Source organism: Biomphalaria glabrata, chromosome 4 (genome assembly GCF_947242115.1).
Source record: "Biomphalaria glabrata chromosome 4, xgBioGlab47.1, whole genome shotgun sequence".
Taxonomy (NCBI): domain Eukaryota; kingdom Metazoa; phylum Mollusca; class Gastropoda; family Planorbidae; genus Biomphalaria; species Biomphalaria glabrata.
The window spans coordinates 49,116,737-49,141,675 of NC_074714.1; the positions used below are offsets into that span (position 1 = coordinate 49,116,737).

A 24,939-nucleotide genomic window follows, 5' to 3' on the forward strand; every position below is an offset into this window, starting at 1 on the left:
TTTCATTTTTTTTTTAAAGTCTAAAATTAGGTGAATGAGTGCATTGCTTACACTTGTAATACTAGTACTGTAAGATCTGGTCTCTTGGCTAATATGATAGTGATGGCGTCAATACCAGAAGAATGTTATCTGGATCTGAAGAATGATGTCTGGATCTGAAGAATGATGTCTGGATCTGTCTGGATCTGAAGAATGATGTCTGGATCTGAAGAATGATGTCTGGATCTGAAGAATGATGTCTGGATCTTAGGCTCTTTGAAACGTTTGACACTTGTAGTTATTCTTTTCCTTGAACGCTCTCTCGTGATCATTATGTCATAGAATGGAATTGAAACTAGCTCTGGGTAATGTGGATATTTTATAGCGTGGCTGCCTTTGTTTTATTTATATTTTTAAAGTGGCACTTAAACCACTGCGTATACGTCATGGAATCAATCCGTTAGTGGAAAATGGCTCATTCAGGTTTGGCTAGAAAGAAAAGCGATGTCAGTGAGATTTGTAGTCTGACGTGTACACTCAATGGCTTTGGTTCCTAGCAGAAAATCAATTGTATACGTCATTCTTCAGTTTGAGCGTTGCTCTAGACAACTAATTAAGAAACTTTGTTACGCTCCTAGAGAACATTGCTTTCCCCCCCCCCCCACCCCCCAAGTTTATCAATTACTAATCCTTACCCACCGTCGACGCCCGCTATCTCGATTTGTCGGTCAAATATGAAAAGTAAAATTTGATAAACAAACGAGCAAAGATAGGAGCTGTAAGCAACATAAGGACATCCGATTGATATTTTTAGTCGCTTGAGAAGTATCACCTTACCTGTGTACCTACTTTCTCTTTATACTAACAGTCACTAACTTAGCTTCCAGCTCTGCATAGGTTACACTTACATGCCTTGATTGCAAACATTATTAGTGCTTAAAAAAATTATTTTTTTTTCAAATGTAAAACTCTGAACTGTATTTTAAAAAATATGGACGTATAGTTTTGACGCTAAACTCATTCCCCCCCCCCCTTTTATTATTTTTTTTTTTAGAGATATTAAAACTGAACTCACTTCCCATAAAACATTTCTGGAAGCTAAGTGTCAATACTAAAAATGACCAATAATATCATTTCAAGTTATTTACGTGGCGCTCATGGTATGAGTGGGCAAACTTTTTTATTTTTTGTTGGAGTGCCACATATCTATCTATGTCGACCTCATTTCTTAGCCTGTCGCATTGTAGTCCAATTTCTATTGACAGAAGGACGTGGGAGTTTTGGATGGTTTAAACCTGCAACTGATTGAACAAATGCTGAACCATGGCAAGTTCGATATAATTAGCCAGATATTCATGCAACTTCGGATGCTACCTGATTTCTTGTTACTTTATATCAAAAACTAGAGAACAAAATATCCACAGTGGTGTTGAAGCGAGGAAATGAACCTGGATATGAGTTTTTGTGATAGGTAACCACGTCAAGAACACGTCATCGTCTTAATGTAATAGTATACAAACAAGTAAACCCGTTCTTGCAGACCTTGCGATCTATAAGGCAGATGATGTTACCCATTACAGTTGGGTGGACTTAGGAGCGCCTTAAACATCACGAAATTCAGTATCCCAGCCTTCACTGAGATTCGAACCCAGGACCTCAGGATCGGAAGCCAATCGCCTAACCACTCAGCCTCATATACAAATATCAGCGGGCTGCAATGAACCCGAAACCATCGAGACGACAGAACGACGGTTCAGAACGCGTACCGCAAGACCAGGCAGCCATATTATCTTTTAGTCCATCTGCATCACCATTCTTATGAGTTTTGTTTGTTCCTATGCCATGGGTCATATCAGCAGTCTAGTCGTACCGTACAGCGATAGAGAACAAAGTTTCCTGTTGCTGAAGTTCGACTCTCCATCAGCACTTCTTGTCTTTCTAGCTGAAGTCCATTAGAGTTGGTCTCTAGTGTTGTGCAGTGTGTTTTCTTTTTTAAAATCTATTTGTATCAGGCATTTGATGCCCTAGAGTTCATTTTGCTTAGCACGTATTCCAACGTAAAACTCCACTGCCTGACGTGATTAAGAGAGACGAGGAAGGAGGCGGACTACAGACTTTAAAAAAACAACAACAACAGAAAACGTTCAATTCGACGAGCAAAAAGCAGAAATTATTAATCACTCCCTTATCCAGTTTTTCTCCTCTCACGGAATCAATGGATTGTGCATTTATTGATTGGATTTTGTCATGAAAATTGGGGTTTCAGTGGATCTTATCTCCCTTTAGAGCCAGGCTTGAATTATTGGAAATACTCGATCATTGAGAATGTATTTAACGATGCGCCCTCCCCTCAAGTTAATAGGATATTGTTGTTGTTGTTCTACCACTGTACTACAGATTTGAACTCGTGATTTTGTTGTTCTAAATGCACACAGTCACTCCCCTAGAAACGGTCTATGGTGTTTGACGTGATTATAGTCAACAGTAGGAAAAGAAAGCATACAGTAAAAATTCTTCTGACCAGTTTCTGTTACAGTCAATTAGCTGTGGTTTCATTTTAGGAAGTTATAGAGGTTTTTAATATCAAAGAATTTAAAATGCTTGCATTGTTAGTGGGTTTGTTTTTTTTTTGGTCACATAATTAGCTTTTGTCAGTGAGTTTCAGAAATGTTGATTGAATAATTAAGTAGTAACTTTTTTGTAGCAGATAATAAGAAGGCAAGCATACAGTCATTTCTTGTTCTAGAAAGAAAGAGGGCAGGAAAAAGCATTTGTTTTATTTCTATCTGACACCATGCTGGTCCAAGATAGTTGAGAGCAAGGAAGAGGCCTACTCTTCTAGATAGTGGCTAAGATGTAATCCTTAATGTGTTTACGATCAATCTGGATGTTTGGGTACACACATTTCAACCTGCCTTTTTTCTCTTTAACACCCACGCACACACACAGAACCACTTGTTTTAATGTCTGGCATCTGGCAGTTCATTTAAGTATCACTCCCACGCGTGTGTACAGCCCACATTCATTTTTGTTTTTTTTTGCATCGCACTGGTTGCTTCGCAGACCAGACCTAGTAAGTATCACGCTTTGCGATTACATAGTACTAGTGAGGTCAAACCTACGGCCAGCGGGTCGTATTCGGCCCTCGATTGGGAGCTATCCGGCCCCGCAAAAGTTCTGCCGATTGTTCAAGAAATCGGCATGGAAAAAGAAAACAATTCTTGAATTAGTTCTTGATACTTGTGTCGCAAATTTTAACTCCCAAAAAAATCTGGGCTGAAAAAGGTTGGATATCACTAAATAGTTAACATTATCCATAAAAACAAGAAAAAATGGTCATTCTAGTGATATTGTTTTATTGTTCTTACCTGAGTTGAGTTCATACTCTTAACTAGTGGAGAATTTATATTAAATAAAGTCTGATAGTGGTTTTTGAAAGATATGCATACATAGGGTCAATGTAACCTACATTGAAACGTCTCAAAAGAATTTTTGTTGAAATGTTTAACAACTTTGATTTCTAGTGACGCCCCCCCCCCCCCCAACCGCTTTTAATCTGTAAATTTTTAACGTATGTCGAAATCCAAACTTAGAAATGATATTTCTAATTCTTGTTAGTCCCGAACTGAAACCACAATGTATTTAGAAACTAACTTGAAATTGATATCGCTAAGATAAGCTTTGTGATATCTTCTCACATACTGCAATGGTTTGCAAGCTGCTAATCAATGTTCTTACAAGCTGATAATCAATGTTCTGCTTTTCTGTATAGATGAAGTTCAAAGTAAAAGTTTATTCATTAATTATTTTTTGGAAAAGAAAAAAAAAACAACTAACATACTACGTTTTTCCGTCTTTTTTTTGTTTCGGCCAGGTTTTCCTGTTTAGACAAGGCGTGCTTTCATTTTTGTTTAACGACCATCCGACAGTCAGTGTTTATTATATCGTAGTTTGTGCAAACCTCTACTCACTGTCTACATTGCCCAAGGTGTATCGCAAAACTCAGCCGACTTCGACTCGCTCACTTATGTTTTTTTTTTTTTGCACCGCTGGTAAAAAAAAAAATAAAAATAAATTTGGCTGCGTATATAAGGCTGCTCCTTTCCGTCGCTCTCCCCATCTCTCTCTCTCTCCCTCTGAAGGTCATCACGCGCGTGCGCCTGTATGTGTGTGTAACGTGCTGCTGAGCGGAGATGCTGAGCACTTTCTCACCTGCCCTGTGTTGTGATCGGTGTTCTTTGCCGTGCTCACTCGGTGGGGGGAAAGAGATCGTGGCTCTTTTTGTCTTGCTACTAGTGGATTATCTCGTGGGACAACGTCGGATGGAAATCTGGTGAAGTCACTGAAAGGCATATTGAAACTTGATTCCTTTCGAGGTGAGCCTGCGTGTGTGTGTGTGTGTGTAACATGTGTGTTTGTGTGATGACTAAAACTCTGACAAGGTGTGTTGGGCTGTCTTGTGCGCGCGACGTGAGGTTTGTCTACTTTACCTGTGAGAAGAAATGTTTTTACATGTTGCTACAGTAATCGAGATATTGCTTTGACATATCGAAGAAAGGTTGTTTTTTTATTATTTTTTAATATTTTTTTTTACAAGTAGGCCTATATTTATCATTAAATCTAACTCGTGTAATTGCTCTTTTGTGTTCGTTTTGAATCATCCATCTACTAGCACTTGGAATAGAGACTCATCGAAGTCACATAGTTTTGTTTCCTAATATAAATTAAGATTAATAGCTCTTAAAAATATATATCTACTTTCCAACCCCCCCCCCCCCCCCCAAGTCCCCAGATTCTCGAACCAGTGGCAATGGTTTTGTTTGACCTGCACTATTTGTGTAGCTTGTACAAGCGCAGATTTGGTACTCACGACACCGCATTGTTGACTAATTGGCCCCTGGTTAACTAGTAGCTTGCTATTTTTAAAGGTCACGTCTTTAACGTGCAGAGTTGGCTCGTTTCTTCTTGGTCACAGTTACAAAAAAAGTCTTATTAAAGGGGCCAAACTAAAGTATACACATCGTATAGCCTTTACCCAGACACCCCCACAAATCTTTTTATTTAAGCCCATAAAAACCAAAAGTAAATGTACGTCTCTCTCTCTCTCTCTCTCTCCACACACATACAAGCACTTGCGCGTACAAAAAAGCAGCTTGTGAACACAAGCAAACAAAACAAAACAACTAATGCACACACATGGCTAGTCCCTGAACATCCCCCCAAAACATAAATGTCTTACAATCTGTACAGGATTGAAGCGCCAATCGGTGGTGACGTTAATTATTCCCGCGTGAGCTGCTCCACCAATGCAGCTTGTCACTAAATTATTCATTACTGTAATGGCCGTCGTTTCTGCCCCTGTGTTGCCCTCGTAAAAAAACAAAACGCTCGTGAATGTAGATCTAATAGACACAGATTTTATTCTCCGCACGCATTTCTAGAGTTTTCTGATTAGTCACTATAACAAATGTGCTATGCTTCTACAGAAAGTAGATAACCAATGCTACAGGGTGTTGTAAGAAAATTGAAAAATACATACATATCGCTGGAGCTTTTCCTTCTTATTATCATAAGTTTATAGATCTAGGTTTTTTTTGTTTTTTTTTAACGTCAGGTTCCGCTCAGAAGGCAACGTGTTCAATCTTCGGCGCCTACTGTCCTATACCAAAAACAAAGGAAGTGTCCGTAACAGAGCTACTCTAAGCCGATGATTGAGCCCTACTTGCTCACACTGAACATGAGCTCCAGCTCGCCGTTTACGACTTTGCCTACGCTGCCGCTTCTTTTCGTTTAACAATAAACCTCGGAAAACCATAAGTCATGTTTCAGAAGTCACCCAATAAAATCTACTCAGCCCCAAAGATCACCGTGAATAGACGTGGTGGACCACTTCCCAATGCAACTCTGGGAAGCACAGTATCCAATGAGGCATCACTTTTAAGAGAAGTTGATAACCGTCTTGTTAAGGCCATTAGAGTTGGGTTTTTTTGACGCCGCCTAGCAAAAGTTTGGCGTAATAAATCACCCGCCTGCTTACAAAAATCAGTGTCTACCAAGCAGTTGTTCTCTCAATCCTTCTATATGGATCTGAGACATGGGTACAAAACACAAAGTAACTAGGACTTCTTGAACACTCCATCGTGTACATACAATGGCAAGACCGCACCACAAACAGCGATGTTGTTGCGAATGTCGAGATAGACAGTACATAGCAGTGATGCCCAACTTACACGTGCAACACTCATGTCGCGGTCCACAACAACAAAAAAATACAAAAACGCAATAAAATTAACCTGAAACGATTTGATCACAAACCCGTGGATCAAGTACCCTTAGTTTAACAATATTTTTATTCGCGTCTCAAAATCAAGAATGCCGTTATATTTGTTTCGTAATGCCGTTATTGTTGTTGTTGTTTTTTCCCATTATAAACAAACAATATTATCATGATCCACGAGTAAAGATCCGTTCACTTTTAATGGTAGTCTCCATTCAAAGTCCTATTTCATAAACACACAAATGTTAAATGTTATGGTATCAATCAATAAGAGGAAAAAATGAGGGCCCTAACGTAGGTAACGGTACAATTTTTAACCTTTTTTGGTTTTTTTTTTAAGAGGGGGGAAGGGGGGGGATTTTTTTTTTTTTTTTTTTTTTTTTTTTTTTTTTTTACACTTTGTGCCGACGTTTCAGTGGGCCGAATGGAACCTCTTCGCGGGTCAGATCTGGCCCGCGGGTCCGTATTTTGGGCATTACTGGTATAGAGGGACTGACTGCTTATATATAGTTCGACAGCTTCGTTGGGCAGGGCACTTTTACAGTATGGAGGGGGTGGACATCATTTCACAAACTTTAAAATTAATGTTCCTGATATTTTCTTCCATTTTGCATCGTATAGTTATTGTCCATTCAGCCTTTGTATTGTTATTTTTTTTTTTTATTATTATTATTGGGGTGGTAAGGGGGCATCTTTATAGCACAGCTATTCGGATCACTGCAATTAATTAAAATATTATTTGCGTTGTATTAAAAACTGCATAAAATCTACCTGCAATACAATAAATGACACGAAAAAAAAAGTTTCCATTTCTAAATGTACAATAAACCTTAGAGAATGGATTGTCTGCCTTGCTTCCACAGCACCTTGTACATTTGTGTCAGAGAAGCGATGATTGACAACTTGGAGCTCTAGTTTTACTCAAGACAAATGTGTCCGACACAAGACTATATCTTCTTTCATTTTTGTTTAATCCTCAGATCTCTTAACGACCTGTATGATTCCCATTATTTGGACTTTGATCTCTGACCAGTAAGTAGCTAGCATTATTTAGCACCATATAATGATAGGTCCTTGTTTTGTTTGGCATCATCCAACACTCACTAAAAGGTTTCTGTGTACAATTGTATACTCTGCATGTATAAGGATTTACTTTCTGAAGCCGTCATCCAATGGGCTGTGGATAAAAAACGGACGCTTTTTTTTTTATTAAAAAAAAAATCAATATGACAGTTTGGAGAAATATGTTTTTAGGTTTTGGTAAGATAGCGTAGATACATGTAAACCTCGGCAAGTCTGTTGTTTGATGATAACGCTCTGGGATCATATTGGAACCTAACTTCGTCCCTAGCCTGTAGGACTTACATCACAAAGAAACTAGTTTAACAACATGATGATAAGACAACGACATCACTGTTTGGCTCATCTCAACGTTTGAACCAAGACATTCATTTGATTTGGAAGATTTTTGTTGAAATAGTCTAGCTGGGTTTTTGTAAGTTTTTTTTTTTTTTTATTCATTTCTTGTTTAGGACCAGAGACATTTTTACACTTGGGTCGAACCCTGTCATATTTCATGCGCATTGACATGGTGTTACATGACTTTTGATGCACCAGGGATAGACAAGATTTTATGCCACGCTTTCATACTTATAATCATACGCAGCGGGTCACACTCCACGAAAAGACGCGCACACACATACACATATATACACACATATATCCTATGGCCGTATGCTCAGGACTACACAATTTACGTTCAGGGCCCCACACACACACATACACTATGTTTTTGGCCCTATGCCCTCCTTAGGCAGTGCTACACAACTCACGCTGTGGGCCACATGCTTAGAGCCATACGATTTCTTGCTTCACATATCAACGAGTCATAGTACCTTGTTATGATTGGATTCTCTTTGTGAATCACTATAAAAAAATAATACTCTTCCACCTTTCTTATTATTACTTAGCTCTAACTAAATGGACCCTTTGAAATAGCAATTTAGGAGTAGAGCCTTTTAAACAAATATTACAATATATAGATCTATACCTTATTTTTTTTTCTTTTAGTGCAATAAATTGTTTTTTCCCCAAATATATTTCTTTGTCTCAGTTTATTTACGAAACACAAATAGAACAGATAAGTTGAAAATAAAATTCACCCATGTAAACTGCAGTGCTTACCACATTTTTTACTGCTTTACTAGACTGAGTTGCCTGGGGGACTATTTAATTCATATATACTATCTACTTATCTACTTCAAAACATGCGTTGGAAACGACTCTTGCATATAGCAATTATTCTGCTGAGATGCACATTGCTATACAGTTCAACCTACATAAAATATATATATTATTTCTTTCTACCTAATCAGCCAAATTTAGTTCAATTATCACTCTGCGGTCACATGGTCACGACGGTCTTGGCGCCTTATAATGGGTCTCATCGCCAGTCGTTGCGACTCTCCACTCTTCTAGTGGGATCAGGCCGGAAAATTGTCAGAATTCCGATTGCATTTGGCACGTACCAAGCACTCCATCATCTTCCCCTCCAATTGCTATGGTAGCGCTTACTCCTTTTTTTTTTTTTTTAGTTTATTATTATGCACTCATCTATTGATTACCATTCTAGCACTTTCGAAAGCTGTAAAGAAAAAGAAAATGAAAGAGAAAAAGTCTCAAGCGTTTTGCCCCTCATCAAATCGATCACCTCATTACCCCTGCCTGGTTTCCACCTGATTGATTTCGCTAATACATTCTGACCGTGCTGCCATGATCCCCGCCAGAGTTGTGACGGTGTCCGGATGTAATTTGAAATTTTACTCCTCAACTCTTGCACGTCTCTAGGGTGTGTCTTTCAAAACGGGTTGAAGCTTAGGCTCGAAATGACTTGAAACGTGGATTTTGTTCAGGATAGGTAGTGTAGAAGCAACTCTCCAAAGTCCATCCTTAGTAGGGACTATATCTTATAAACAGAGACAAAGATCGTGTAGTTCTTGGATTGAAACAATGGCCATGATAAGTTATAGTAATACTATAGAGTATCGATAGTAAGCATTGAAAATATTACATGTATTTACTAGTCCGATTCCGATTGACTAAAATGTTTAAAGTGTTTTCATCATTTTTAGTACAACGTTGAATTCCAATTTGAATTTGATTGTAGTATTATTAAGTGAGGAGAGAGAAAAGACAGTAACGATTTTGGTTATCTCAAGACGATCCCAACGCTTTCATCAAACTTTTGTATTGTGGGCAAGTTCTTGCAGTCTGCTGTTCCCCACTGGGTTGTCTGCCCAACAGAAATAACGTAAGCCTGCTTTCTGGCTCTAGATTTCAACTTCCTGCTGACAATACATTTGTTTAAGCTGTTATGAATATCACTCATTTAGGAAAATGTTGGCCTTCTCCCTTGGGGAATCTTTGAATGTGCAGCGGAAACCTATCGAGCCATGTCCCTGGTCTCGTGTGTCTTGGAGAGTGCCATCTCAAAGATGAAAGCTACTCTATGACGAAGTCGACCACACAATATTGATGTGGGCGAAGGCTTTGTACGTGTTCTCGTGTGTGGAGCATAAGTAGATTAGATTGATCATGTCTGTCAGTGTCTAAATAATGGAGGAGTTCATGAATGGGGCCCATTACACATTAAGGTTTCCAAAGGCATGAAAGATATCCGGAACTGTCGTGAACCGTTTATTTTTTTCTTAGAAAACTTTCAAAAAATGTTTTGGTATCCGTTTGTAGTCTCAATTGTATGAAATGTGCTGATGGAACAAATCAATATATGCCTAAGTGGAAGAAACAAATGTACTATTACCGGTTGGACTCCCCTGAAGATGTTCCATTAAACAGCACGACCGCCAAGCAGGGAATGCGAAGTCTTCATTGTCGTCAATCTAAATGTTAAAGCGATAAATTGTCTGGATTTCTCAGCCTCTTATCTTGGTGTTATTTCTACATCAGTGTGACTTTTACTGCACAGGCTGGTCTCAACAGTGATGGGACACAACGCCGTTAGCACCGACAGTTTTGTTTAAGCTAGACATAGATCTAACTAATACGGCTGTGAAGGTCACCTTTCTCTCTCTTTCCCTATTTCCTTATACGCATAGACATTAGATTATGTCTACTTTCTGTCAAACAGAAAAGAAACGTTTCTATTCTTTTCCCACGGTAGTGTGTGTGTGTGTTTAAATTGCTTCTTGATTGTACGAGCGTACACTTAAAACAAAAAGGACAAAAGAAATACTTTGACCAAAAGCGACTAAATTCAGATGACAGTGAGGATTTTCTAAATGAAATAATGCAAATAGTTAAAACGACAAAAAATCATCACTGTTATGAGACATACAATAGACAAAGTGTGAATGTTACAGCACACAGACACACACACACACACCCCAAACCAAAGTCATCTCGAAATTGTTCTCATTTGGACGGCGGTCATGCTGAGAATATAATCCCAATTTTAATGAGCAAAAGGTTAAGGGGATAATGCCAGTGTTAAATTAGATGTATCTCCCTCCTCCCCCCCCCCCTCCTTTCTAAAATCGTTCTCTTGTTTTCTACCATTTGCATTTTTTGAGTTTCCTGTCTAGTCTATATGGGTTATAACATGTACCAAGGTTTGCTTTGCAGATTAACAGTGGCATTAAGACGAAATTTTGTTCAAAAGTGTCTCTCTGTTCTCATTATTTTTGTCATAAATCTATTAAGAAATGTATACATTGTAATGATGGTGCTTACATGCCTGCATATCTGCTAATCTTTGTATTGCTAGGATTGTGGGACTAATAGGACTCTTAATTTACATTTAGAAACTTGTATTGTTTCTAGCCATATCCTTATTTCCGTTAAATAGAGTTCAGACACGCCAATTATTACATTTCATTGGACACAGTGACATAGACAATGTATCGTTCAGCCAGATCGTGTGTTTCTGTAAATCACGTTTGAATTTTCAAATAGTTCTAGCCTGTAATTCGTGTCGCTGATAAACATTGCTTCCTACGAGTCCCAGTGGACGAGTGTTTGATAACCACATTACAGCTGCTTCCAACATGGTCCCCTCCACATACTGGCGATAACCACAGGCTACGCAACCGCCATCTTTCTTGTGCTGCCTGTTTCACAGGCCGAATCAATAGTATCGTGATGAAGAGCCGCTGGCAGGAGCCTGTTCTTTGGTGCTGGAGAAATATTACGATCTCTTAGATAGATCTCATCCATGGTCTGGTTGAGGGAGACACGCAATGCCAGTCAGACAGTTAAGATTGGACCACTTAATTAATTTGGATTGGTATCCTAGTCAAACATGCCGCGAATGAGTTTCCTAGTCAAGAGATGTGTTTATACCGTAACTCCGTCAAAGTGAAATGGTTCTTTTTTTTTTTGGTCGTAAAAGTAATAAGAAATTGACATACAAAACACGAAGAGTCTAATATATAGGTGTGTGTGTGTGTGTGTGTGTGAATTATTTTTTTTTTTTGAAACATTTTTGGAAGGGTCGTTTTCTATCGTCAAAGGGAGGGGGGGGGGCTTGTACTGTATTTGAGAAAAGAATTAATCTAACCCCCGTCAGTAGTTCGTGTTCAGTAATGTAGACAAAAAATACATCCTATGCAATGCATTGTGTTTGTTTTTCAAAACAAAAACACGCTCTGCTGAATGTGTTGTTTCATTAAATGCCTTCAAATATAGATCCACGAGTTGTTTGTCAGTTAGTATGTCACTAAAGTGTGAGGTCAGCAGCTAATGGTCCAAGAAAGGGTTGAGCTCAAGTAGTTGGTCCCCATTGAATATGTACATTTTGACCTTTTATCTTGCCGGACTGTGTCAAGCAATCAATCAGGGGTGTGTTTACACTCCAGGCCACTGTTGACATGGAGACCAATCGATAGCCTCCCCTCACCATGCCATTAACAGTTGTTGTTTTGGACTTCCACTTTCCATCCTAGCCAAATTTCGCTTCCTGTTTTGACTTCTTTGAATATGCCATTGATGTATTTACTCTCTACACCATTTCTCTTTCACTTTTTTTTTGTTCTGTTTCGCAAGATTTATTCTGCTGCCTACGTTTGTCAGTCTCCTGATTAGTCCAACAACACTTTCCCCACTACATCTCACTCTAGAGCAAGGATTTAGTTTCACATTGGTGCACTCTTAGGCAATGAAATTTCCAAAGAGTTTAATAACGATTGGATTTGGGTAATGACGGACAATGTTTTGCAAAATTATTTAAAAAAAAACAACAACTGATTGATGTGGGCTATTTTACTCCAGGGATACTTCAAACAAATGCAAATAGCGCAGGAACTGATGCACTAATTACCAACCCTCATTTTTTTGTTTGTTTTGATTTTTATCGCAATATTGTTGTTGAACACGTTTCGTCAAAACATGGTCCATCCCCCTTCTCCTTTCCATACTTAAATCTCAACCTCAAGAATGTGTTTGTAACTAAAATAAAACTGTCACGTTTTGAGCAAGCGACTATCCTGGTAAAAATAAAGAATTGGTTGTTCCGTAGAAGTCACGCGGTTATGGTCTTTCAAAGAAAACAATGGCTAGATCTTCCTCTTATGAGATGATCATCTAGTAGTGATCTAGACATTCTAGTTCTAGCCCTGGATCTAGTAGATCTACTCAACAATCATATCAACCAACTACCACGTGACATGCACTAGCGGATCCAGAACTTTGCAAGGGGGGGGGGCGATTTTTTTCCTAACCCTAACACCCAGTAAACCCTAACCCTTAGCATAAACGCGCGTACAGTATATCTTGGTAGCTAGGTGGTCTGGGGGAGCGCTGTAAGTTCTCACAGTGGCCCCCGACGCCAAAAGCGTTTTCTTGCATTCTTCACTGCAGAAATGCATTCTCCTGACATCTACAGCTCATTATTCATCCTATTCAAAAAGGACCTTTTGAAAATGTTTTACTTGAAAAATATTCTAATATGAGTTAACACGCCCATACCGCCCCCCCCCCCCGGAGAACCCCATTGAGACACAACTTTTGGTTTGCTCGCTAAGTGAACTCTAACATTTTTTTGTAAAATCATTTGGTTATGTCAGTTAACTTTGATCTTTCCGAAACGTATTGATGTTTGTAAGATACTGTCGATCTGTGCATAAAGAAAAGAGGCCTAGTTTATCTAGATGTTCGACATTTAGAAAGATCGACACAACACGCTCTACGACTGAGCGTTTCATTGTATAGTTTTGTCTCCGTTTTGTTTGCTGAGATCAATGTTGTGTTCTCTCTACTCCTCTCTTGTCTTGATGACATTGTTTTGTAAAAATCATAACGTCAGGCCAGACCTGTTTCAGGGTACAGAACTGCTCCAAATATTGAGGACATTACAATCATCCGGTAATCTCTGCAATGTCTATCCCAGGGTAGAGTTGGGCGATGACTGGTACAGACAAAGTCTATACGTTTGCCTTGATTCTGATCACGTTATTGTCATCTGATCCGCCGAACCAGTCTAAACGTGAACATATCTCGATCAACCAACCAAATCATTGCTTACCTCCTCCCCTAGTCGGCCAGTGTTTAGGTCGTAATTAAGCTATTGCTGATGATGTGCGTGTTGTCGGGCATCCACGGAAGGCCAGAGAGAGAGAGAGAGAGGGGAGAGAAAGGGAAGCCGAAGACGAGATACCCGCTATCTTGTGTCTTCCGTTGCCTTAATGTGACAATTTGACAGCCTCTCTACACGTGCGCCGTGTTGCTGTAACGCTGTCAGGCAGAGGAAAGTGTTATGGGGATTTAATTGGGATTACAAGATCTACAACTGAATAGAAACATTCGGCAGCCAGAGAGGATGAAGACATGCACGATAGAGAGGGGCGGGGGAGAGAAAAGGTGGAAGGAGACAATCTGTATTAATGATACTGTCTGATAAGAGTTGTGTGGGGGAGGGGCGCTAGAAAATTAAACACTACTATTTGTCTTAATATGTTCGCGTGCACGAATAAGGAAAAGTCAATTGTTTTTATAGTTAGATTATTAATTAGTAGTAGTGATTTCGTGATGCCAGGTGACTGTTGCGGGTTATTGTTGTAAGTAAATGAAAGGTGATTGAGACAATGACAGGTTTGAGTGTGTGTTTTCTGTAGTGAGTTTTGTGGTACGCATGTAAGGCTGTGTGTGTGTGAGAGAGAGAGAGACAGGTGCAGATATAGTGTTAGGTAACTTTGCGAGGCTATAGCAGAAAAGAATTGCATTGTTGTTGTTAACGCAGGCCTGAATGACAGGTTATATGCAGGCATCTATTTAACAGCGGCTCTTTTTAATCTTTGTAAGTCATCTAGTTGTCATTAAGACATTTATGATACATTCCGGGAAGTATAGATCTAAAAAAACGTGAGAACCTCTATGCCTTTCAACTCCCCCTTCAGGTACTTCTCTCGAAACCTGTTTCTCCTTCCCACCCCATACCTCGAAATGTCTGCATTCTTTTGTGCTAAGAATAGTTTCTGGTCTGAGTACCACGTTACCGTCACTTCCCCCATCCCTCCATTATGAGTCGTGTTGAAGATGATGGTGTTACCAGCATTAGCTCACAGTGCCAGAACCTGGTGTCGGAATCTAGACTACCAGAGCTTGTTGCTCTTGCACAATGTCTGACACATAGGCCTATAGCGCAAGATGTCTACAAATTGATTCCAAGAAGTCGTGCAGAGCAAGACATCAATTGGAGTGTTGCCTCCCTGCCTCCCATACGTCGCTTTCACCTCTCTTTCACTCTCGCTATTCTTTTCTCCTTCTAAGAGTGAGTAGTAGTGTGTGTGTGTGTTCTCCTCACCTTACATCACCTTATACCTGAAGATTACTTTAGTCTTATCAAGCCTCGATGACTAGATCTGATTTTTTTACCGTGCTATATTATTCTGATTATGATGGTAAATGAGTGAGGATTGGCCTATAGTAAACTATCATAGATAACAAATTAGAGAAGGGGAAGGTTTAATTATTAAAGATTCGATTTCGAGTAAAAGTAGGTTTTAAATGGTGCTGCTGATGGATGATAGTAAAAATTTTAGTTTTAATATCGCAAATGCCCCTAATACGAAGCGTCAACATCTTTCGCTTGTATGTATTGTTTCTGATGTTTTAGCAACCAAATATATATATCCGACTTTCTGATTCCCCCCCCCCCCCCAGTTTTTCTTGACCAAATAGGTGGTGTCCCAAATCTCATTTCATTGCAATCACAGTGGCGTTTTAGTTTGTTTGGCTTCATAGACCTACAACAGATAGTTGTCTATTATTGATGTGGAAACGTCTCCCTATAGTTGCTTTATGTTCTACATGACACACAATCTGTTGGCGCTAAAATGATTGAAACTACGACGTGTAGCTGGCACAGTTCATCCCTATACCCTCAGCTCATTGTAAGTTTCCATGAGTTCTAAGTGTTGTTCATTGGTCAGTAGTGTTCCACTGCTGCACGGAACTCAGTAATCTTAACACATCTGATCAATGCAATGGCTGTTCTACACCTGACTCCGTTACGTGTTGATTGCTGGTGGCTTTATTGCGGTGTGGTCATCAAGCCGAAATATGTAGTTTTCAAAGAGCGTTCAGTTTCGATACCTGAAGACCATAGAAAAGTATTGAATGGTTTTAGGGGCGCCCCCATCCTCCCCCCCAAAAAAAACAACAAAACAAAACAAAAAAAAAAAAACATCCCCACCCCCGGTGGTCCCAAACTGTTGAAATGATATTCGAAACATAGAATGTTAATTAGTTGGCCAACTGTTCTTCGTTGTAAAGTTATGGGGCTGTATGGCCCGACAATTCCTCCGTACGATAGTTTAAAACACAATGGTGCTTATGTTTGTGAAAAGAACTCTGGATTCTGTCATTGAACAAAATGTTTGGAGTGTCCAGGTGAAATGGTTTTGTTTTCTAGTTTATCTGAACTGCAAGCAAGTCTAGGGCCTGAAATTGAGTCAATTGCTAGTGTAAAAGTGAAGACGATGGGGGGGGGGGGGGCAGAAATTGATTCTTTTCGTACACTAACATGTAGTGTTATTAGATCGACAACAATCCAGATCTGACGTCACGCCATTGATCTGTTCTATAACGTCATCGACGATCATAGATCCCATCACGTCTTTTGTGTAGATTTTGGGTTCTGTTTGCACTTGTTCCAAAGCCCAGTCATTGAACTTGTTGTTTAGCTTGAAATGTAACGCTGCTTCTTTTGTTTGAATTAAACGTGTGCTTTCTTTCGAGATAGAAGCTTCTAGAGTTCAACGTGTGGGTAACATTCGACCATTCCTCCATCTGTCAATAGTAAGATCAAGTTTTTTTTTTCCCGTGGACATTTTCTACGCATTCCGAATGTCCACTGTTTGTTGGTAACCTAAGATGTCAGTTGGGACTCCAGAAATGTCTTAAGCTCTTGTTGCTGAATAAGCATTACTAGATTCAGCGCTTAGCCGATGGCCGCAGGCTGCTAAAATATTGACCAGGGCTGTCCTCCCTCAGGGACTGGGCTACTGTTGTGTATAAGGTGAGTTGTATAAGATATGAAAGAAAAGAGAGATTTTATGGCAAAACATCAGCTTAAGTTATATTATAAATTAAAAACCTGCGCTGTGTGAATGTATTATGTCACATGTGACTACTGCCATGAGAATCAATTCCTATGACAAGCAAGTGAGGACGGTCTCGTGTCAGGCTAGATGGTATTGATCGTATCTTATCCCCAATCTCTTCATTTGGCCTACCTCCAAAGGATGAGTCTAGTCTACGACTTATCTAGATGTGTTGTTTTCCCTACTCTCTCTCTCTCTCTCTCTCTCTTCTCTCCGCGAATTCATTCTTGTCAGTGTCACTCTTGGGAATACAACTTTTTTTATTTTGTAAATGTCAAGTCTGAGAAACTCTTGGTCCTCCCCCGCCACACTGGTAAATACGGTAATGCCTCAGCAGACAGTTGCTCGTGTGTTCTGGCATCGATCTGTGCGAGAGGCTATATTTATTAGACATTGAACGCACACACGCACCATCATCTACCAGCGGATGCGTGAATGTATTTCTAGTTCGATCTGATGTCTTGTCTCAGAGATTTTATTGGTTACTTCTGCCTCAGAGTGCACACGTTCTGGTTGCTTTGGGTGTCTATCTTTAGTTCAGAACCATAAGTGGGGAAAATGTCTCGTTCAATAACCGCATGACACGGGTTACATTGAACTGTATACAATTCAATACCAAGCATGTGCAGAAAAAAAGTACTATTAAAATAAATAATATTCTGCTCAATGACAGTCACAAGTTCGTTATACTATTTGTTTAGTATCATCGTCTTTATTTTCAAGTTCTAAACACAATTGGGGCAAGGCTCTATTTTATATTCTGTTTATTCTCCCCGAATTGTCCGTGTCGTAATAAAAGAAAATGACAATTCTTATAGTTGACAGTAAATATTGGTGTATTCTTCGTATCTTTTGGGAGAAACACCATTAATGTACGACAGAACGATTTCAGACACCATGTTTCATTCAATGAGTGGTACCATAATCATAAGGCGGTCTTCAATCTAATTCTATATTTTCCGCTTTAGCATTTAAACTCAAGATTTGTTACTAAACGCTTTGATTACATCCCTAGCCTACCTAGTCCCTTGGTTTGTCTCATCTAATAATGTATTCTGTTGGGCAATCTAGCGGACCTTTTCTATCTTTTTTTTTTTTGTTTCTACAACTATATTAATACTAGCATTCTCATAAAAAGTTACGTTATCATCTATATAAATAAAACTGTATCTGTTACGTCACGCTGATATATTGGTTGTTGTTTTTTTGTTTATTATTTCAAAATTATTATTATTTAGTTATAGATCTAGTTTGATTTGTAAAGAAAAAAAAAGATTTGTGTAACCCAAACGTAGCCCGCCCTATTGTTGCCTCGCACACTGGCCCATATGTTTGCACTTCGATGACGTAGATGTTCGTCTGGATGGAGAGAAAGTACTGTAACCCCCCCCCCCCCAAGCTTTCTTTTCTTTAAGTAACGTTATTTATAGAACGTGCAAATAGTCAAAAGACGGGTCATTACTTTGTGGTGAATCTCCCGGGTCAGTTCAATGTGCGGCTGCTGCCACCCATTGGATTGAAGGGAAGGCAATAGCCGCGATAAGAATTATGGGATAGATTGCTCATTTAAAACAGGAACAGGGAGGAGCCAGCACATGACAAAGAGGGAAAGATGTGGAGCGTACGATATAAACCGTTTGGCTTTGAGCACGACACATAGCATGCACCTCTTCTACGAATAACTGGACCTCATTCCCAACAGCATCAGATATACTGGATCTCTAGTTGAAAGGTTGTAACATTGAAATTAATAGCCTCAAATAGTTCGGGCATTTCATAGCAGTTTGTTTTTTTCCACTTAGTAGATGTTAACTGTTTTTACAAAGCTTCATATCAACTCACTCTGTCTGTCTGTCTGATACAAAGTTTGTACACTTTATTTCTCACACACCCAAGGTGAAACTTAGCAAAATTACTCATTGACATAGACAAGATATGACTCAATAAAAAAATAAATAACCGAAGTAACCGATTAGTCAATTAATTACTGGAAATTAATTACTTTGTTTGATAGCAACAAGGGAAACTAATTATTCAGTATTCACAGATATGGCTAAATTTGATGGGTTTAGTCCCCTTAATTAGTTTTTAACGCTATTTCTCCCTCGCGCATTCTCTGATTAAGTTGATACTTTAAACAATTATTTATTGTAACTTACAAAATATGAATCGATTAAAAAAAAACAACAACTTGTCAATTAATTATTGGTAAATAATTATTTTGTTCTAATATCGAATAAGGGAAATTATTGATATAGTTTTAAGGACGGAGTTCTTCCCCTTTAGATGACCTTTGTTTTTTTTTTTTTTTTGTTTTTTTAAAGGATATTTTTATTTTGCTTGTTTGTTGTTGCTGTTGTTTTGAAGGTGCGTGTGTGAGGCGTTGTATTTTGCGTTTCCCCGATGTGCGTCGAGTCACCCATTGAACGTATTCTATGTCCTTACTTTCTTTACGCTTTAACCGCGGGGAGAAGGAGCAGACAGTCTTTTGCTAGGCACGTGGCCAGATGAAACAGACAACATTCTTGTAACGTTGTTTTCACGCTATCACTCCGCCCTAATCTTTGGCTCCCGAGTGTCAAGTAGTGCATATTCTAGGAGCGGGTTGATTTGGGTAATTTTTTTTTTTTTTCAATAATTTTTTTTTGAGCCATAATAATGTTAGCTAGTATGGCAACACCACTACTCCTTTATATCAGCACTACTTGTTAATGTCACAGTTCCTTTATATCAGCACTACTTGTTAATGTCACAGTTCCTTTATGATCTTTCTTCTTTTCCTTTTCTTTTCTCTATGCATCTCAAGTCAGATATTTTCTCTTGAAAGACCTGACCTGACACCGGTTTAAAGAGAGCTAGTTAGTATATATTGAAGTGAGTGTGTATTCTGTTTCCCTAGACTAAGCAGTTCTTGGAACATTTCTTTGTACAAGTCTTCCCACCGGCTAGGACTGACGGAAAACACCCGCCTCCATGTTGTTGTTTTTTTACAAAGCTTATATTAAGTTACTTTGCCTGGTAAAAAATATTGAACCCGTTATTTCTGCCACAGCCATTCTCGGATCAAATTGAAACTTAACACAATTATTTGCCGTCCCTAACGAAACAAGAATGAATTTAAAAAAATGAAACGATGAATTATTTTGTTCTGTACCAACATGAGATATGAATGCTTCAGTATTAAGAGATATTGCCAACTATGTGGGGCTTCGTCCCGCTTTAGATAACTGTACATTCTCCCACACTCTTTCTTCTTTGATCTAGTTGAAACTTTCCACACAATTATTTAGTGGACTTAACAAAACACGAATCAATTAAAAAATTAACCAAACAGTTAATTCATTATCGGGTATTTATTATTTTGTTTGATATCGAAATAAAGGGAATAACTTCTACATTATTAACGTGGACTTCTTAGATAAACTTTAAAAAAAAAAAGTATTTATATATATTTCGCTTGTTATTTGTAAAATTTACAGTAATGTTAGAACGACCTTATTTCTCATTTGAATTCTTTTTGTTTCATCCGCTGCGGTCTTTTTTTTTTTTCTTTCTGTGATTAAAATGCATTTATTGTGAATGATTTGCCACAAGAGACACAGTAAGTAATGCGAACTGAGAGGCAAACGTGTTTTCTGTGTAAGCATTGTCATTGAGACGACACTGTTCAACTAATGAATTGACCTACTTGTATCAATGGCTGGGCATAGTTGCTAATTACAAACACAAATAATAAGTTAACAAGTAACTTTAAAAAAAAAGTGCTTTAAAAAAAAAATCATTTCCACTTTTGTGAAGCTTGGTGGCGGTCTAACCATGACCCTCATTCTATTTATTTATTGTAATGCTTCAATACTACAAGGAGTCTTTCTAGTAAGTTTGCATAATCCAGTTCTTTTTTTACGATCCAGTTAATTTCCACATCAGACGATGCGCTACATGTTTCTGTACGTCTGCTTATTGATTCCAATCTTGACTGAATGCAAAAGAAACATTTGAGGCGAGTGCGGGAATTCCCACTGAAGCGTATTCAACATAGATTTAAGCTAAATTTTATTTGAAGATGATTCTATTTTGAAATCAAGAGTTTTCACTGTTTGGCCAATAAGGGAATTATTTTTCCCCAAAGATCTACATCAACTGTCGAATCTAGGAAAATCGTTAGAGCCGTTTTCGAAATACATGTCCAGTGTCCAGCCAGAACACATGAAGAGTTAACAAGCTAAGAAGAGAAATAGTCATTTGAAAATAAAAATACAAATAATTTCAATTAAAAAACCATGTCAAATGACTCAGCAAAGTGGCTTACCTTGACACAAAAGTGGGGAAAATTACTTCTAGAGCTGTGCAGAAAAAGAATCAGAATGTGTCACATTTTGATTGGTTTAACTATTTCTAAAAATAAACAATGTCGAAATAAGCTCTCGACAAGAGGATTGATACTTGAAAGAAAAAAAGGACGTGGCTTAAAAACAAAAAAAAACAAAACTACTAAATACTCGCAGTTCTTTCTTTATAAATGTAAATTCTCATGCTTGGAGCAACTCTTATTAATGAGATTGTATATTAATTTCATTACCGAATTCATACCTCTTTTATTGGCCTGCATTACATTGTAGTGGACTACAACTAGGCTCATTGCGTGCCTTCTCTATGAGGTGGTCATTCTGTGAACTCTCTCTCCCCCTTCCCCATTCCCTAATGGTCTAATCGCAAGATACGTGTAATGTCATCTCACACTTCAACATTGTCTTTCAAAATGTATCAGCTTGAAAGTTATATTAGCGATGTACCTGATGTGAAGCATTCCATTTCTTTGTGGAGGGGAATGAGATTGTCTATATCGACTCTATATCGACAAATCATGGCAGATGACGAGACTATGAGTAACGCCTAAGTTGAGTGTCGAAAATGTCAAGTCGTGAGACTGGTGTACGTATATTGTCAGTGATTCATCGATGTTGGTGTCAGACTTGGGTCTGGCTATCAGGGTTGGTTCTATGCATCACACCACTGTCTGTCTTCCTAGCCACTCACACAACTGTATCTTCCTAGCCACTCACACCACTGTGTCTTCCTAGCCACTCACACAACTGTATCTTCCTAGCCACTCACACAGCTGTATCTTCCTAGCCACTCACAATTTTGCGTGTCATAGAAACTTAGGAAATCTCCGCACTCGAAAGGCCATACACTGAAATAATTAGAATTTAATACCAATAACAATTCATTTTATTCTTTGTTTAATTAAGTCTCCCCCCCCCCCAACCTAAAAGTGCTGCAGAAAATGTCGCACTTCAAAAAAATTTTCTTTATAGCCAGCGCCTCCATTGCACAGACTTGAACATTCGGAGATCCCCGAACTGCGGCGTTATGCCAAACCTTCAATTGAAAGCTTAGTGCTAACTATCGATTTACTTGTATCGATCTTTATTTCTCCCTGCCACACTGTTCCTCTTTCTCTATCACTCCGTTTCATTTCTACTTAGTACGACAGTACGTTTGTCTGTATGAACCGATGTCTAGTTCCGGCCAGGGCTACGCGGAACGAATGGGTAAAGGAGAGTGGACATTGACGTTGTCCTGATGCCATCTTTCTCTAGCCCGGAAGCACTTTTGGCCAATATGGCTGACGTGTAGGTAGCCTTACATGTTGGTGACGTTAGGAGCATGTTTTTTTGTCTGGGTATTTTAAAGTCAAAACAGTTTCTAATTTAAAATAAAAATTTATTGTCTAATTCATTTTGTGTACTTTTTTTTTCATATTTAGTTATTATAATTTTCTATAGGTTACTTTAGTTGTTCATCTATGCTTTTGTCCTCTTTGGAGAAGTAAAAAGACTTCCTGGGGAAACAAAGGGCATTAAATTTCAACAGCGTTTAGATTTTAAAAAAATGATCTATTTGTAGACGCCCATCAATCTGGGTACAAACACGCCCCCCTGTGTAGCTCACACTGCTGCTATCGCCTACATAGATCTACTTGTACCTCTAGGACTGCATCACACGTGCACCGGTCATCGCCAGATTTGATAGGTTTGAGTTATTTTGATGATTGAAGTTCAATTCATTGAAACTTTTGGTGCGAGTTCAGACGAGTCTTTGATGAGTGAAGATGAGGGTCTGCACAAAACGTGCCATCACTAGACTGGTTTTATGTCTGGCCTGGCCTAGAGTAGAAATGAAGTAACAAACATTTTTTAAAAAAGTATGTATCCGCCTTTGTCTTTCATTACAAATATTGGTAGCACCGACTTGCCAAAGAAATACGGGGAAGAGAAAGGTGTCATTTGTGGTTCCATCATTGGCGGTATATGTATCTTGTGATCGCCTTGTGATTCAAGGGATCGTTTTGAGCACAACCCATTTCTTCTGGCCCGTGGAGTTCAACTTAATCTGCTTGCAGTTTAAAAAACAAACAAACTACAAATTAAAAAAAAAAAAAAGCTTGTGCAGTTTTATTAGTTCAACGCTTTTTGAAGTTCATTAAATGCGTCTAGAAACTGCTTAGTATTACTTTTACGGTCGTAATTCTTAACGAAAACAGAAATCTTTCACAGCAATCTTCATAGTTTGGGAAAGTTTAGTAATCCCCTTATTTAATGTGTAGTTACTGCTTAGGTTAGTCAATAACTAGAGTTCGTTGTTTTATTGCTTATGTCATATGTAGCCGATGCATAGAACGGGTAGTTGATAACTCTGAACTACCCCAAGACGTTCAGTGTCTTTGTTTTCAATTATCGAATTATTGAGTTCCAATAGCTATGATAATTGTATTAGCCAATTAGGACTCTTCAAAAAACATAATTAACATGGGATATTTAGCCATGCATGTGAATGAGGGAAAAAGTTGAAGAAGAAAAAATCCCAAGGCCTTGAATCTAATTAAGTGTGCTGCCTAGAACAACACGATCGTTTACTTTGTGCTGTGTGAGCCGTGGCAGAATCTGGTTGAAAATTAGAAACCTCCCCCCCCCCCATTTTTTAATTCATATCTATTTTATTTCACTTGAGGCATTGAGGAGACTGTTGACATAGAGTTCTCTCTCTCTCTCTCTCCTTGCTCCTGATCACGTACACCACTGGCCATACTACTACTCACACACACATGCGCGCATGTGATACAAATGATCAGTTTGACAAGATTGAATTGCTCCTAGACGTTGATCCATGCAAGATTGTTGGCGTTTGTCTTGTCCTGTGTCTCTTGAAGCTCTCCATTGAACTGCTCTACTTCATTAAAGCTGTTTCTCTTCTCCTTGAGGAAATAGTTGTTGAGCACAATATGCCATCTTCGGCTCGTCCTTTGTCTGATCTGTTGCCTTCTCAAGAGCATTCTCTTGGAGCGAACCCAACGGATTGTAGTTGCTGGTTGGGAATCTTTTGATGGTCCTGCTGAGCAAAGATAACAGTAAAATGTTGTTCATTGTGAACATATGGTGGACTGTGGACATTTTACACGAGGCGTCCATGGACATGAATTGTAGCATTGGAAGACTTGGCTGGAACTTTGGAAGAAAACAAATATGCCTGTGTGTAGTCCCTGGATGAACATTCTCTGTTGTGTCTGTTGTATTTATGTGTATGTTTCTGTTGCGTTGTCTTTATATGAGAAAAGAGTCCTTGTAATGACAACAAATTTCCGTAAGGATCAATAAAGCAGTCTTAGTCTTAAATATTCTTATTTCAATGCCTGTTGATTTGATCTGACACTGACGTATATGCCATTCTGTCATCGGCTATTTCTGGTTGCATTCATTTGTATTTAGTTAGTATTTGTTGAAAGTAGCATTGGAAGTATAGTGAAGAGTACAGTACTGGTAAGCAATCTTTCGATCCTTTGATGAGCTACGTCTGGCGAGTGTGTGACCATAAAGGTCATCTGCTGTAGCCCTACATAGTGTGTAGGAGGAAGTACCTGTACTCACTTCTCTACTGCACACGCCAGCTACAGTGAGCTACTGAACTATTTAGATTTGGTTTCCGAGGAGAACACAAAGCTGGAATGCATTGCTTTTGGCAGATCATCAAAAGACTCTGACTTGTGTAGGTTTGGTGAAACGGGAA

General features: G+C 38.7%; 1 protein-coding gene across 23 annotated transcripts in view; it reads left to right on the forward strand.

Moving 5' to 3' along the window:
- Window positions 1-24,939, forward strand: part of LOC106051462 (plasma membrane calcium-transporting ATPase 2-like) — a 121,794-nt gene that overhangs the window by 47,277 nt on the left and 49,578 nt on the right. For 21 of the 23 annotated variants that reach the window (XR_008777614.1, XM_056027171.1, XM_056027169.1 and 18 more), the window contains one exon: window positions 7,237-7,288. The gene's annotated coding sequence lies outside the window, so the exon portion shown is untranslated. Of the gene's footprint in view, window positions 1-4,203; window positions 4,356-7,236; window positions 7,289-24,939 lie in introns of those variants that run through there. The other 2 variants (XM_056027177.1, XM_056027173.1) reach the window with 1 other exon arrangement.